The sequence below is a fragment of the Protopterus annectens genome, chromosome 11.part0, assembly GCF_019279795.1.
Source record: "Protopterus annectens isolate FY-2018-M chromosome 11.part0, PAN1.0, whole genome shotgun sequence".
Taxonomy (NCBI): Eukaryota; Metazoa; Chordata; order Ceratodontiformes; family Protopteridae; genus Protopterus; species Protopterus annectens.
In genome coordinates this window covers 1,057,151,087-1,057,167,305 of record NC_056745.1, presented here as the reverse complement: position 1 = coordinate 1,057,167,305, position 16,219 = coordinate 1,057,151,087, and positions in this window count along the sequence as shown.

Sequence of the window (16,219 nt, the reverse complement as noted above, 5' to 3'; positions counted from 1 at the left end):
GGATTCATTGAATCATCATCTGTTTTCCTGCACAGGTGTCCAAACCACTATAATCCAAGGAGAGAAAGTGTCAAGATCTCTTGCTAACAATGACTGCAAACAGAGGTTGTTGTTAATTCATTCTGTGACACCCAAACCCTTGAGAATGAAGTCTCCTTAGCAGTCTCTTGGTGTACTAAAAATGGACAAAGCTACATGCTAAAAAGTATAAGATCATCACTTTTGGTAGGTAATCCCTCCCCTTATCATACTATAATGAAAACATACCACTATAAAATAAAAATGCAGTCGAAGGCCTAGACACTTAAGCTGATAACTCTTCACCTGTCAACTGCCATGCAACAATGGCTGTCAGGAATCCCTTTTATTTAACACAGTCAAAGGAATATCCTCAAGGTCTAATGAGGTAATCACTTTTTTATACTCAGCATTGATTAGACCAATTATAAAACACAATGACTCCTTTGGGATGCATCTCCCTAAATGTATCAAACAATTAGAAATAGTCCAATATTTCCAATCCATAAAGATCACATGTCGAAAGTACCTGAGCAACTAAGAAAAGTTAGAATAGCTATCCCTTTATTCAATGACTTTTAGTCTTTTTAAGGAGAGATTTCTGTCTTGTTTACCATACTAGTAGAGATCCACTTGTTCTGTACCTTCTGCTTCTCTGCAAGTCTAATATCTTCCCCAACACTAGAACCAAGGACCTACATCTTCACCAACAGATAAATAAACATCATAGAGGGAAAAGTTTATAACTCAGCACCTCTCAAGCCTCTGAAATAAATTTCTTCTCCATGTTAAGCAGTGTGACTCAGTATCTTCTATGAAACATAAACTAGATGACTGAATGAATGCTTGTGTGCCTCTACAAGACTCTACAAGATCTAATCTTGAGATAGGGTGTCACATAGTTCAAAAGTTATTAGCTAAAAATGACTCAGTTTACAAATAGTCTTACGTCCATACATGAGTATCTACTATCTGTGACTACTACATTCTCTTCAAAGACATCTAATAGTAATAACTTGACAGTAACTTTGACATTTGCTTATTCCAAACTAATATCCATTTCTTACGAAATTGCTGTGTAAGACACATGGTATTGTTAGTGACAATCTATGACATCATTTTTCCTCAGCTCCTTACTTTCTCTACTAGTGAAATACTTACCTCATAGTGTTTGTCACCAAAGATGCATTGATACTGTAGCTGACTTTGAAAGTAGAGCACATTTTAAGCAAATACACATTACCTGAGATTACTACAAAACTAATATTTTTACTGCTAGTGATCACTGTATTGTTCTTTGCATACTGGATGCAACCATATAGCCAAGACCAAAGTTGTATTTCTACATGAGAGACAGTTAATAACTTTTCATTAACTAGTGGAATTTCCGGAAACAAATAAGCCATCTAGTTAGACAGAAAACAAATCCATGTTAATTGGAAGGAGGAAAAACATCATGACAACATGCACAAATAAATGGGGATTGTTGCTTTGAATTTTGAGCCTTGCCTCACCTCTTTGCAGACTTATTTTCCAATCATTTGTACACCTCTGTTTATGTTACTCAGACTCAAGAAATTATATTACAAGCTATTGTAAGCCCTGCACCTCTTTCAGTCAAAACAGACCATGGGTTCTGATAATCTGATCTGTTACGAGTAAACTGATGAGCATTCAGTTGGCACTACTAAAGAACAATGACATTTAGAAAACAGAATTGTATAACTATGTTCATAGGTCTGGCAACCTCAGAGTTAGTTATAACCTATGAATGTAGTGCAAAGGCTGTCCCTGTATATAAGGAGGGCTGGGTCATGAAAACCACCAACAAAAGCATACTACGTTAACGTTTTCATTTAATTGGACAGTTCCAAAGGACTTTAAACCATCATTTTCCTTCTAAGCAGTTTCTCCAGGAATTATAATCGAGGTTGTGAAGGAAAGGACTCTGCACGGAGCTTGTAGCGTCTTCATTTCCACTTTTTTTATATCTGTTTATAACCTGCCAATCATTTCTATTAGCTAATCCAAACTCTGCAATTCTGCATCGAACTGAACTCTCTTCATCAATATCCCTGTAAATCCTTCCAAGATAATCAAATGCCAAAATAAAAGATGTACATGGACCATATGGGCTACTTGTTTAATTGATCTGAATTTGTTCTTTTTGACTATGTTAATCCTAGTAAGGCTACAGTCTCTTTTTAAGGACACAGAACAAGGATAGGTACTTGGTCAGGAAAGGGAAGACATTCTTCAACTGTTTGGATGTGTTATTTTTATTGTATTTGTTATGATGATATAAGTGGCTTTTATATTAACTGATAATGAACTAATGCATGATTCTAATGAGGAAGGAAAAAAGAAAGAGCATGTCCACAGGTAAGTGGTCAGTAAAATAAAGACAATGGGGCGTATTCAGAAGGATTCTTTATGAACATAAAATCATGAACAAATTTTTGTTTAATGCCAAAAGCATGAACAGTTTAACTGGCATTGGCAATTAGAGACTAAAGTAAGTATTTGTTGAATACAAGATGTGAGGTATGTACATTTAATATAAAGAGATTCACATTATTGCTACTTCTTCTTCCAGTTAGAGGTTGCCATAGCAGGTCAACTGTCTGTTCATGATTGGCAGTGGAGTTTTATGGTGTCGAGTTGCCAGCCTGGTGCCCAACTTACCACAGAAGGCACACACATGCACGCACTCATGCCTAGGGCAAATTTGGAGTGTCCAATCCACCTCCAACATGTCTTTGGGAAGTGGGAGGAAACTGGATCACTCAGAGGAAACTCACGCGACCAAAGGGAGGACATGCAGACTCTGCACAGAAGGTACCTTAGCCGAAGATCGAACCAGCGATCCTCTTGCTGTGAGGCAGCAACGTTAACTGCTGCACCACCGCAGCTGCCCTACATTATTGCTACTAATAGTTATTATTTTTTAAGAGGAAGACTGTTGAAGAGTCATCATATTATATTAGTTACATTTTCATTTAGATAGCGTTGTGATGAGTTTTACAAGTAGAAAACTAGAAATACAATACAGGAACAGAATGACACTTAAAATATTAACTGTTATGTTCTTTTCATTTCAGAAATACATACATACATACACATATTTCAAGCATGGGCATTAATGTCCTTATGGCCTGCCAGTATACCAAAACAGTTGATTCCATAATAAGTGTCCAGGCTGTTCTTAAAAATACCTAAACTAGTGCTTGTTTTAATGTAATTTGGTAGTCTGTTCCATGCATCAGCTGCTATTTCAGAGAACCAGTTAATACACTTCTCATTCCTATAGAAGCTTCTACATAGGTTATCTGATGATTCTCTACTACATTTTGATAACCTCAAACATTCCCAGAGGTAGCTGTCTCTAAATACTCTATATATCTGAATAAAATCTCTGCTTAAATATCTATCAGAGACACTCTACAAGTTCAGGTATTTTAGTTTTCCTAATAATTTCCACATCCATGGATGCCCTTGGTATATTTCTGCTGCACTCTTTCTAGTTTACTCATGCTTGTTTTCTTACAAGGTTTCCATATTATTATTCTGTATTCAAGTTTGGGTGGAATTAATAAAGAATGACTCCATCATTTCTGATTGTGTAGACTTTATAAATTGTTTTATATAACCTATAGCTCTATAACTATCACTAACCAATTAGTTGAAATGATTAAAAAAACTCAAAGCTACATCCACCCATATACCCAGGTCCTTAAATGAATCTATAATATCAATCATTGTGTGCTGTTTTAAATATTCACCTTTTAGTTTATGTCTCCCAAATCTTATATGCCTAGGTTTTGATATATTTATCGGGATGTTATTCTCCTGTGCCTGAATGATCAATTTAGTCAAGAGCTTTGCAAGCATGCCCTATCTGAAACACATGTAATCAATTTATCCAATTTCAGGTCATTTACATACAAACTGTAGAACACCTCAGATGAAAAATATAGGTCATTAACAATGCAATCTAAACATGTAAGGGCCTAGGACAGAGCCCTGTGGGGCACCCTGCCTATAACCAAGAATTTCACCTGTCCAATTGCTGTATGATAATTACCATAGCCTACTTGTAAGCTATGCAGCTATCTGTCTTATCAAGACTAAATCTATACCTAGTTCTAGTTTATTGATCAGTGTTTTGCGTATGATTCTATCAAATACTGAAGTTAAATCAATATAAATTTCATTACAGCACACTTTTTCATTCATAGGTGTTATTATATTGTTATAGAACATAATGTCCCAGCTGGTTATAGATCTATTTTCAAAATATACATGCTTTTATATGGTTTCAAGTCCCAACCTTTCCAAATGACGTATCCAATATTACCTTCTCCATTCATTTTTCACAACATGAAAGTAGACTTAACGGTCTATATGATTCTGTGTTTGTCCTACTCCCCTTTCCCTTAAAGACAGGTTTAACAAGTGCATGTCTCCAATCTTGAGGAATCTCCCCATATTTATACAACCTAATATGTAATAGATATAATGGTACTGTAAGTTCTTGCTGAAGTACTCTCAGGTCATTATTAATATTTCCATCTCCCTGAGTTTTTTTTGGATCCAGTTTGCATAGTTTTTTTTCAGTATAATATAATTTGATTCCAGTATCTGAGGTTATGTAGATGTCATAAGAACAACTTATAACTGCTGTTGTGGGGCCAAACCATTGTGCATAAGATTTTGTAAATATATCTAGAATTTGTTGTGTCCAAGTATACATTTTAGAATCCATACACAGTTTATCAGTGTGCATGTCTTTACTCCTTCCACATCTTATGTATCTATAAAATGGTTTCCTATTATGCTCAATATCTTTATATACATTTTCTTCAAATTTTTCTTGATCTTGTCTCACTCTATGCTTACTTTATTTGTCCAACTTGTTTATTTGAAAAGTTGTAGTTCTACCTCTTTTCCATTTCATATATTTTTTATCTCACACCTTAATCAGGTATCTTGTTCTTTTGAAAATGTATCCCACTGACTTTGTACGCCTAGATCCTTGATTTTTTTCACTCAAACAATTTCTCTTTCAAAACTTTCTGTATTCCTTCTGCATTTTTACACTGAATCCATCATTCCAATTAGTTTTACATAGTGTCTGCTTTGCTTCCATATAATCTGTAATTACTCCTCTGTGCACTGGTTTGGATTTCATTTTGGCAGAATTACCTAGCAACAAATTAACCTTTATAGCCTCCATGATCACTGCATATCAGCGGTGGTAAAACTTGACATGAAGTAATAATAATTTTTTTAGTTAGATGAAGAATGTCTAGTATGTTCTGTTCCTTTGTTTTTGAGGGGTTTTTTTTATATACAATCTGAAGCAATTGTTCCTGAACATACGTTGTGAATAGTTTCCTTACTAATGTTGTTGAATCAATATTATCATTTATTTTTTATTTATTTTTATTTTGTTTTATATTTGTTTATTCCATTATTCCAGTCTGTTGCTGGTAAATGTATTATTCTTCCTTCCTGTATTTCCTGCAAGAAATGTATGAATTCATGAAGTCAGCATGTAACTTTGGTGGTCTATACACTCCAACAATTGTTGTATGTTTCAGGGTTGTCTTTATTGTCACAGTTACACATTCTGTAGAATTGGTATTATCATTGAACATAATAACCATAGGTCTCATAAGTATGTTTAATCTCTGTCATAACACTGCCACCTGATTTTTGGTAGAATGTCTCTTACAGTAAATCATTTATTTATACCCTGACAGAAATGCTTTCCAATCACTGTTCTTTAACCATGTTTCACAAACAGTAACAAAATCTTGTGAGTATGTAGCAAATTTTCCAATAAAAAAACTTTATTATTAATGCTCCTAGCATTAACAACCATCAGAGATGCATCAAATATTACTGTCTGTGACCTGTTAAATTTTTGACTGAGCAAAAATACTGCCTTGTGTTTGTCAAATATTGCAAAAAATATGTTGCAAAAATTATCTTCCCTGATCTTGACAAATACATGCCATTTTCTGTCTGAAGATGTGTGCCCCAAATTAGGCTCTGATGCTCTATTGATTTCCATTTTTTAAAATGAAACATTTTTGATATAGGTATTTACCCAAAAAATCTTTCATTCATGGTGACCTGATTGTCCTTTCTATATGTCATTTGTGAAAAATACATCCTAACACCAGTACAAGTTATACTATCTAAGAGGGCTGTAAGTTCCCTACTTACACTTAATGAGTCCATGCAGATGAGATCATTTGCACTGACATGAATAAAAATAGATTTGCACTTCTTTACATTAAAGTGTTCTAAGGCCTGTCTCACATCTTCTATTTTGGCTCCTGGCAAGCATAATGTTATTTGATGTTCATTAACTTCTCTGCAAATGAAAGTTTCAGTTCTTCTAATAATTGAATCTCCAGTTTAAAATAATGGGAAAACAACCATAATTATGTTGAAATAAAATTGGTTTGGGGACTGGATTTAAATGCAATTGTATTTGGAAATAAAGGGAGGAAACATTAAATGTTAGACAGTGCTGACATAAGGCTTAATGTTGAATTTGTGGCAAAAAAATAGGCCACCATAGCTCTGAAATATCATTTATTACATAGGACAAATTTTAGAATATATAATCTGTCTTTGACAATGAAAAAGTTATAGAAGGGAAAGAAAGTAGTTTGTACAGACTTTTTAGATTACAAGGCATTTGTACCAGACACATAGGAAGGAGTTTATTAATAAAAACAGGACAATTTGAATGAATTTGAACAACGGCTTACATACTGTCAGTCTCTTTGTAAACTTAAAAAAGAGCATTTGAAACTGTAAATTCTACCCTTCTGCTGAACAAGCTGCACAAACTCAATTTTGGGCTAAATACTAGCCGGCTTTAAAAGTTAGATGGAAAACAAACTTTCCAGGTATAGGGCCACTTGGTAGTGGGCCGTCCAAATGATCAGTAATCAGTTCTTTGACACTTACTGCTGTCATTATTATAGAAATTACTTACCTAATGGCTTATTCCATGTCAGCATGATTATGTATGCAGACAATATTTTAGTTTTAGTGGGAAAATAAACCTTTTTTGGACTTCAGTATACATTATACATCAATTTGGCTAACTAACAATAGCTTAATAATTAATCACAAAAAAAAATCTAGCATATGCTATTCATTTTTCCTCATGAACTGTCAAATCAGCCCCCTGTGATCGTAAGGGATAACTCAAATAATTCAATACACATCAAAAATATTTGCAGTCCACAAGGTACTTTCACAAATGAAACTTTATCAAATTTCATACCAGTTATCCTCATCTGCAAGGCAGTCTATAGCTAGAAATGTCCTCATTCCTAAAACTGAATATAATCCACCTTTATTAACATTTCACTGTAGCACAAACATACAAAAAATGTTTTGTACTAACAGCTGGCAAGCATACCCACCACTGTCATCTCTTACAGATATTACATTGGCTACTAGTTACTAGTCGAGTTACTGTGCTGCTCAGCTCTCTGTTGCTCAAAAGTGTCATGCTTGGTCAATGTGCCCCACTAAAATCAGCCTTACAAATAGGATAATCATCATACTAACTGACAGAAAGACTGAAAGATGGCATTACCTTGATGAGTTCTCATTCTAGCACTACTACAGCAAAAGGGCTTTCATTAACTGTGACAAGTAGCATGGAATTATCCACATGGAAAAGTACAAATTGTATATAATTCTGCACTGATTAACATATATTCAATATTGTTATTTCTTTGTACTTCTTATCTATATATAAATATATTTACTTTTGATATGCATTTTTGTTATCATGTGATGCCTGATGTATTTTTAGTTTGATAATAATTTTTTATTGTATTATGTATTTTGCTTCACTTGAATCTGGGTCATGGCTGAAAGGGGTTAGTTGAGCAGTCCACTTACCTATTTATCAAAATCAGGTAAAATAATACTTAAACAATACATATGCAAGAAATGAGAAATCATATGTCTAGATTATGAAAATGATTATCTAACTTTAAGGTGTTCTCTATTAATGGGACACAGCGGTAGTTAATTTTAAAAGAAGACAATAATATATGAATAATAAATGGAAAACAGAAGGTTTTAGGAAAAAAGAGAAAGGGACTTACAGAAAAATATCATACAAATGAAATATGGAAAATGGGATGTAATGACTGAGAAATAGATTACGTTCTTGTTTTTATAAACTCATAGATTAGATCTGGACTAACTGCCCTTGTGGGCCATTTTAAGCCTGACAAAATAACTCATATGAGACTCAAACCTTGCACCTTGTGTCTGTAAGGTAAGCCCCTTAACCATTATGCCAGCCTCCCCACTGCTAATGTCAACCTCTTAGAATCCTAGCCCTGCATTCCCATGAAGGCTTTAGCACTTGTAGTTTCAGTGTGAATAACCCAGAGCCAAATATAACATTTACATGTTACTCCTAGCCATAAGGGACAAGGGTGTTAAACCAGGGATGCATTTTTTGGTTCCCAGCCATTCATCTAGATTACATTTGAACAGAGCAAGTGAAGTATATAAAACAAAGCAAAAAAAAAAATACATAGGCTGCCACCAAACCAAGTTTGATCTTGAAACACCGTAGCAAGGCCCTTCCTGGGAGTATAAAAAAGACAAAAACACATACAATTTAAATATGAATAAAAAGGAAATGACATTTAGCCATTTAAAAAGGTATTTTCAATTACATTTACTATTTAGACCTTTAGGAGTCAAAGTATTAAACTTTAGAATAAAAGCACTCTCCTTGTAGTGCAAAGAACATTCTAATTAACTTGCTCTAAAATACAAGCTGTAAAATCATAAACTTCATACCAATCAACTTCTTAGCATGAGAAATCGGGTCAAAGCCAAGAATAATGGGGGACAAAGTCCCAAAAATAGGGACAAATTTTGAATATTGCTCTTAGCATGCATTTTCTGATGAATGTGAAGTCTGAAACTCAAATACGTATCATTACTTCATGACTTCAGTAAACAGGCCAAAAGTATGAAGCAAAAATCTGGACATTTTGTGAAAATTCGAACAGTTGAGAGTTAATTATAAACATCATTCCATGTTCTTTAATAAAATGCATCACCAAAGGGCTTGTTTTAGTCTTTTTGTTAAGTCTCCTAGTACTGATATTATCTGAATTTTGTTTTCCTATGTTGGAAGCTTTTGAAGACTGGCTTTACCTTAAAAAGGCATTACGGGGTTGGATAAGGTATTTGCCAGTATAAAAAAGCCTTACCAATTTGGACTGTCTATCATATCTTCTGAGACAAGTTTATACTGTTCCCCTTTTGAATGCACCAGATGCTAAGCCAGTTGTTATTTTTTTTTTATCATCATTCTAGGTGAAGGAAAAAAAATGCTGCACAAGGTTAGGTTTTATAGCTGCTTTGGCCACATTCTCAGAATTCTAAAATGTTTCTCTTCATATAGTTCAGGGAGGTATTTGTCAGGTCATTTACTCCCACATGTACTATAACTGTGTCATATGTGTGTTTGTGTGGAGCAAGGACTTGAGTGTGGGCATTATATGACAAATCCTGCCCTGATACACGACTGACTGTGACCCTCTCTTTACTTATCCTGGTAAGTGGTGCATCAGTACATGTCACAATGGAGTCTCCTCTGACCAGGATATAGTGGTATACAGAAGTTTGCTTTATGGGCTTTTGAGCTGAGTTACCATGAAGTATATGTGCAGGTTTTGCAGTGGGTACTATTTGAGTTGAGTGTTTATGAGGTCACTGAGGGTATCTGTTGCAATAGTTGCATCTGGGAGATCTTTCAGGATTAGGTAGATTATTTTAAGAGGCTCAGCAGAAGTGGGTCTAGGTGTTTGGTCTGTAATGTGCCTGGTAGGTAAAGTGTGATGTTGTGTGTTGTTGACAACCTGTTTAGTATAGGTAGCTTCTCTATGTGAGAGCCTGGCCTACACTGACATTGAATTAGCTGATTGTCAGTAAATATAAAACAATTTCTACATTGCCTCAGGATGTCCAGTTCCATTATGCTGGCTGCAGAGATAGTAGGAAAGTGCAAATCTATTATGCCAGAGGTACCTGAGGGATTTACAACTGACTTGCATAGGTGCTATATGGGAAACAATATAATCAAATTTGAATTCATTTTTCAGCGGTAGTCTGTGTGTAAACCAGGAACATGTTGTGCATCTATAAACTTAAGAAATTTCAAAGGTTGGCTTTCACAGGGAAAATGAAGATTCAAAATAAGTGTGTCTACTTATGGTGCAGCTAACTGCCGCTGTGTGATGTCAAGTGTCATGCAGACATGGCAAATTTTATACAAAGAAAATTAAAAAAAATTCAAATAGTTTCCTGGATATTCACAAAATAGCACATTTTGGGCTGTTTAAGCAACATCAAACACAGAAATTAATCCATTTCTATCTACTGCCACTAGTGTGCATACCAAAGCCCTCTAAACTAGCTCACAAAAATAGCCAAAAAAGGAGCCTATATTAGAATCTTGAAGGTTTAATGCTTTGAATCACTAAAGATCGAACTTTAGTAATCAAAACATTAAACCATCGAAATTTTAGTAGACCCTATTAAAAAAAAAATTAAAGGGCGTTTAGGCGGGGGGCAAGCCCCCCTGCAACCCCCACACCCCCGCTACTTAAATATACCAACTGCGAGATCGCACTTTAATGGAGTATGGTGCAGAAAGGGAAGATTTCCTTTTCCTACATTGTAGAGCGGTCTCATAGTTGGTATATTTAAGTAGCGGGGGTGTGGGGGGTATAGGGGGGGGGGCTTGCCTCTGCCTACACTCATTAGTTTTTTTTTTTTGGTTTTAAAAATATTTTTATCAGGGTTTGATTGTTTAATAGTTCGATGCATACAGTTCGATGTTTATGCATTCAAACTATTAAACCTTCAAGATTATAATATAGACCCAAATAAAGTGCAGATATAAGGCAGAAACAAACACTTCGGTATGCAGAAAATGAAAAGGTTGTAAGCAACTATAAGGGACCTGTTTTATCTAATTAAAAAAGAATGGCTTTGGCAGGATTTTGGAGTGAATATTTTGTTTTTAGTTTATAAATATATTAACCATAGTCAAGTGTCATGGACAAGGGTTGCATGCTTCTGTCCACTGTAAACTCTTATTCCATTATACTTGATAATTATTAAAGCAAAGACTTGTATTATGCTGTAGTAGTGGGAGGTAAAAGTGTTATTCACTTTACAATAATACCATAACATGAAGTTGATTTTGGAATGATATCATTAAAATAAGAAACTGAGTAGAACCTGGAGTAAGTTGTCCGTATACTGGTATATTCAGTGGTAAGCTTGTGAAACTCTGTGGCCAACAACTGAGCATATTGGTACATCTGGACTAAATCTGTGAAATGGATTTTATGCATGCTATGTCTGAGATCTCCATTCCTCAGAGAATTCCCTTCATTAAGAGTTACAGTGATGATGGAGTGTATACAAGTAGTGGGGATGTGGGAAGTGCAGAGGAGGTTTCCCACAGGAAAAACAGTTTAAACTGAGAACAATACATTTTGACATTGGCTGTTCTTTTGAGGCTTGCTGTTTATTTTTCATATTTTTTGACTCATGATTTCAATATACAGCCATGTTCTGCTGGTAACCCACCTGGTTTGGGGGTGCTGCATCAGGTGTTTTAACTGCTTTTGTTTGGTGGGTGCCAGAGGGACTTGCTTTTTTCAGTAAATAAAATGGATGTGCATCTTTTGTTTTCTGTAACTCTACAGTTATTTAGTATAGTTTGTCAAGCAGGACTTAACAATGGCACATTTCTTATGTATTTCTTGTTTTCCACAGTTTTCATGGTTTACTTTACACTGTTTTTACGGTGTTTCATCTTTTTTTTGGAAAGCCACCTTACACAGTTCTAACTCCTTGAACTCTTTTAAATATGGTGTGGTTATTTTGCTTGTTTTGCACAGCAATAAATTTTAACACTGAATCTTGTTATTTAAATAACTGCCTCTTCTCTGATCATTTCTGAATCCACAACTTGTTCTGTCTCTCAATACTGGAAAACATAACACAGCATAGTAACTTCCTATGAACCTACCAACCTCAAATGCTTTGCTTCGTTGATTTACTTTAGACTCTTAAGCAAGTACGTCAATTACTGTGATGGTGAGCAAATGCAAATCATAGTCAAAAATCCAATACTGACACCAAACCCAAAAGATGGTAACACATTAAGCAACTAAAACAAAACCACTAGTTTTCTGAAGAAGTCTATCTGCTGAAAGCATAATAACGAGTTTTTTAATACTAAGAAGTCATTTTCAGTTCATGTTCCTGTTTATGCTGGTGGCTTTGTTTTAGCAGTTCATAGCCAGCTATGACCACAATGGGAAAGACTGCAATATCTGTTCATTAGCACATCTCTGAGTTGTATACTAAGCCCTATCATTCCTAATGGCAATAAATTTCTCCCTAAAGGGCTATGCATAGCATTTGCAAAGAAACCCCCTACATTCACAGCAGCTTCTCCCACAACAAACACATACACATATACAAAAAAAATTCTCAGACATTCCAAAACACATTCATATTGACTCATCTAGAAATGAGTCCCCTACAGTCACTTTCAGTGACAGAAACACTGACTCCTTTATGCACATGCATGTATGCACGCACGCGCGCGCACACACACACATGCAGACACACATTCCCACACCTTCATTCATGCCTTTACAGACATGCACACATGTCCAGACATAATTCCACATCTTTATGAAAATTACCTGCATCACAAATGCTTCCATAGGATTAAATGGGTGACTACCATCTTTTGACAGGATTCATATTCTCCTCTAGTGAAATTTAATACTTATGAGCAATTCAGCATTAATCAGAAACCATTGGCATTTTTTAGGGATAGCACATGGCTAATTAACATTAACTGCTCCCCTGGAATGCAGTATTACCTTGAACATTTGCTTGCATGACCAGCCTTCATGTTGAGGTCTCTGCTAGTGGAAAACCTCAATGGAAACATGATCTAAGAATCAGAAAGGCTTACCACAAGGAGAAAGACAGCTGTGTTAAAGCTTCCCTTTTTGGTAAGCCTTTCTGAATTCCAGACAGAATTGTAAGTCACAGGCATTTAGTCTAGTAATAACATCATTAAAAAGAAGCCATATAGTGAAACTCATGGGCAAAGTGGGAATAATTACATTTTGGCTAAACTATAAAATGAGATTCTTTAAGTAAGCAGAGCAGAACAAGTTTACTATGTGTAAGCTACTTTATGAAGCTGTTCTGTGACCATTTTGATTTTTTTTTCACACTGCACACTTTGTACATATTGAGCTTTTAAACACAGTGGATCTTGAGATGCTCACCATATAGATATGACTTTTAGAAGCACCTCCTAGTCTTATTTGCACCTACAAATCCATACAGCCATCCGCAACCTCTTTCTCTTATTTATGCACATGGGATCGAGGTGTCACTTCACCAGTGATAATTATCTAGAGCCTTGATCTGATCATTAGAGTACCTATGAACTGTTTGTAAGGAACCAGCTTGGAATTAGTGGTACTGTGTTACTACTGGCAAGAGAATAAGTAGAAATGCATTGAGTACTAAGTTTCTTAGAGACCACTGATCACTGGATAGTTGCTTCTCAAGATCCAGCTTGTGATTAGTGTCAATACTTTGTTCATGGTGTGTGTGAGGCTTTCCTGACTGGTTTGTTTACTGCGTTGGGTAGAAACCACTTCAGTTTAAATTTCAGACCATTTCTCAGCTCAATGCTCTATTTACATGGAGCTGCAGACCACACTACCCAAGTGTATCTACTGAGAAAAGACTACAGCAAGCTTACAGGCTTCTGCAACAACTGGGATGATGGTGATCGCTGGAGAGCCTGTGACCCATTTCTCAGCAGCCTTATTATTTAAGAGCTACTGTTTCATGCCTACTGAAAGAAGGAAAAGAGGCACATTGATTCCTAGCATTGCAAAGATACAGTAAGATGAGCACATGTGGTAGCCAGGTAATAGCAACCAGTAAATTGTTACTATTTCTCATTCTTGGCATCCCTTGCTTAATTCCAATAAAACCTCCAGTGTAACCAGTACTGCTCCTAATATCTTGGACTCATGGCTTGATCATGACTTTTCCGTTTTCAATCTACTAGCTCTAGGAGAGTTGAGGCAGTGAAGTAACTGTTTACTTTTGAACCATTCCGATTTACAGCTGAGAAATATAAATGCTTACCTTGGAGGTTTATGTCTTGTCAACACCCAGTGTAAATAAGGAGCAGCATAACACCCTACCAACTATGGGGAGGTAGTTAAAAATCTGTGCCTTAGTCTCCCTGATAACCAAGTAGCAGTCCTCAGCTCAGCCACACAGGGACTCAGAAATCTATATCTAACATCATTAACCACTGTTGTGATGAAGGCAAACTAGTTGCCTCTGTCTTTCTTGATCTGTCTAAGGCATTTGACACAGTCTCACATAAGAAACTCTTAAATATACTTTCTGATCTTAATCTTAGCCATTCCACACTTGCATGGTTCCAGGACTATCTAACTGGCCACCAAAAAGCAGTAAAATGGCAACAAAACCTCTCACCTCTTTTGGTTGTAAAGTAGGGATTCCTCAAGGGTCTATTCTGAATCTTCTTCTGTTTACTATATTTACTAACAAACTTCATACTGCTACCATACACGCAACCCTAATCCAGTATGCAGATGACTCAGTTTTGATGTGGGCAGCTCCATCTCTTCAACAACTTCAGCAAATAACACAGCAGTCCTTCACAGCAGTTGAATCTTGGCTAGCTAATGCTCAACTTTCAACCCTAATACAACTGATACAACATTATATATATGTACTACTTTTCCTATTGTTATTATATTTTGTGATAAACAATTTATCTTTTCTAGTCTGTCTTAATCAATAATATTGTAAGGGAATGCTAAGCAAAAATTTGTTAAACTGTTTAAATAACACTGTATTTATGTACTACTTTTCCTATTATTGTAAAATGTGGAGCTTTTCTCCAGAGGCCTCTGCTGAAAAAGGGCTTCTTGTCCAGTCAGACTTTGCCAGTAAACAAATGTAAAATAAAATAAATAAACCACACCTTCTCACAAACATTCCTCTATTATAAATCACAACTGCAAGCCTACTGCCTGTGGTCTCAAAGCATGCAAAGATTCACAACATCTTCATTTCTAATGATTTTATATGTAGGCACACTTACAATGTGCTTATCAGTCTAGACAAGGAGAGGATTGCAGTACGCTGTGTCTCTAGTGCTAGGATTAGGAGTATTGTGAGGGCCTTCATGACCCTTCATTGTCCTAAATATAAATATGATCTTATAAATGTCCACATAAGACAGAATAACTTTATGCACTCCACCACTGGAAAGATGGAAAGGTACTCTAATGAGCTCTCCTCCCATGACTTTGATGAAGGGAAGTCACTTTAATTTAGTACTATTGTGCATTCACTGTGAGTAATGCCTAAGCTAAATAAAACAATTGGTTTCTACAATTGTTTAGTTAACAGGTGTCATTCTGAGGAATCTAGTAAGTGTTTACCTAGGTTGAACTGGTAGACAGACCCTCCTGCTTTGCCAGTGGTAGGCTGCCCCTCTCATCTCAAGGCTGTCTGTTATTGGATAAAGTCTTTGCTGTTCCATAGTGATATTTGCAGGTAAAGTTCATTTAATGGCAGTACCACTTAGCAAGTTCTATTTCTGGCAGTGTCAGGATCACAGCATTCAGTGCAAGAAGTTTGAATGGAAAAATGTTTCGGTTTTTAGCCTTCTTCTACTTTGAAGATAAACATATCTGTGTAAAGAAAGATGGTTGATGTGCAAGGATTGCACTCCTATCTTGCCATGTATTCAGGTCCATGGGGAGCTGTATGTATTTATCCATATTTGTTAATGAAACCTACAGTTTCACAAGAAATCATGCATTATATTATATTATAACTTGCAGCAGTTCAAAATATTTCCTCATCTGAGCATTCGGGTTATCAAAATCTGAATAAACATCTCTCCATCAAATTGACAGTATTTGTAGTGATTATACTTGCAATTATGGTCTGAAATCTGTGAAAAGACTGACTTGCTAAGCACTATTTCTGACATCAGAAAGATTGCTAAGCATCCCCA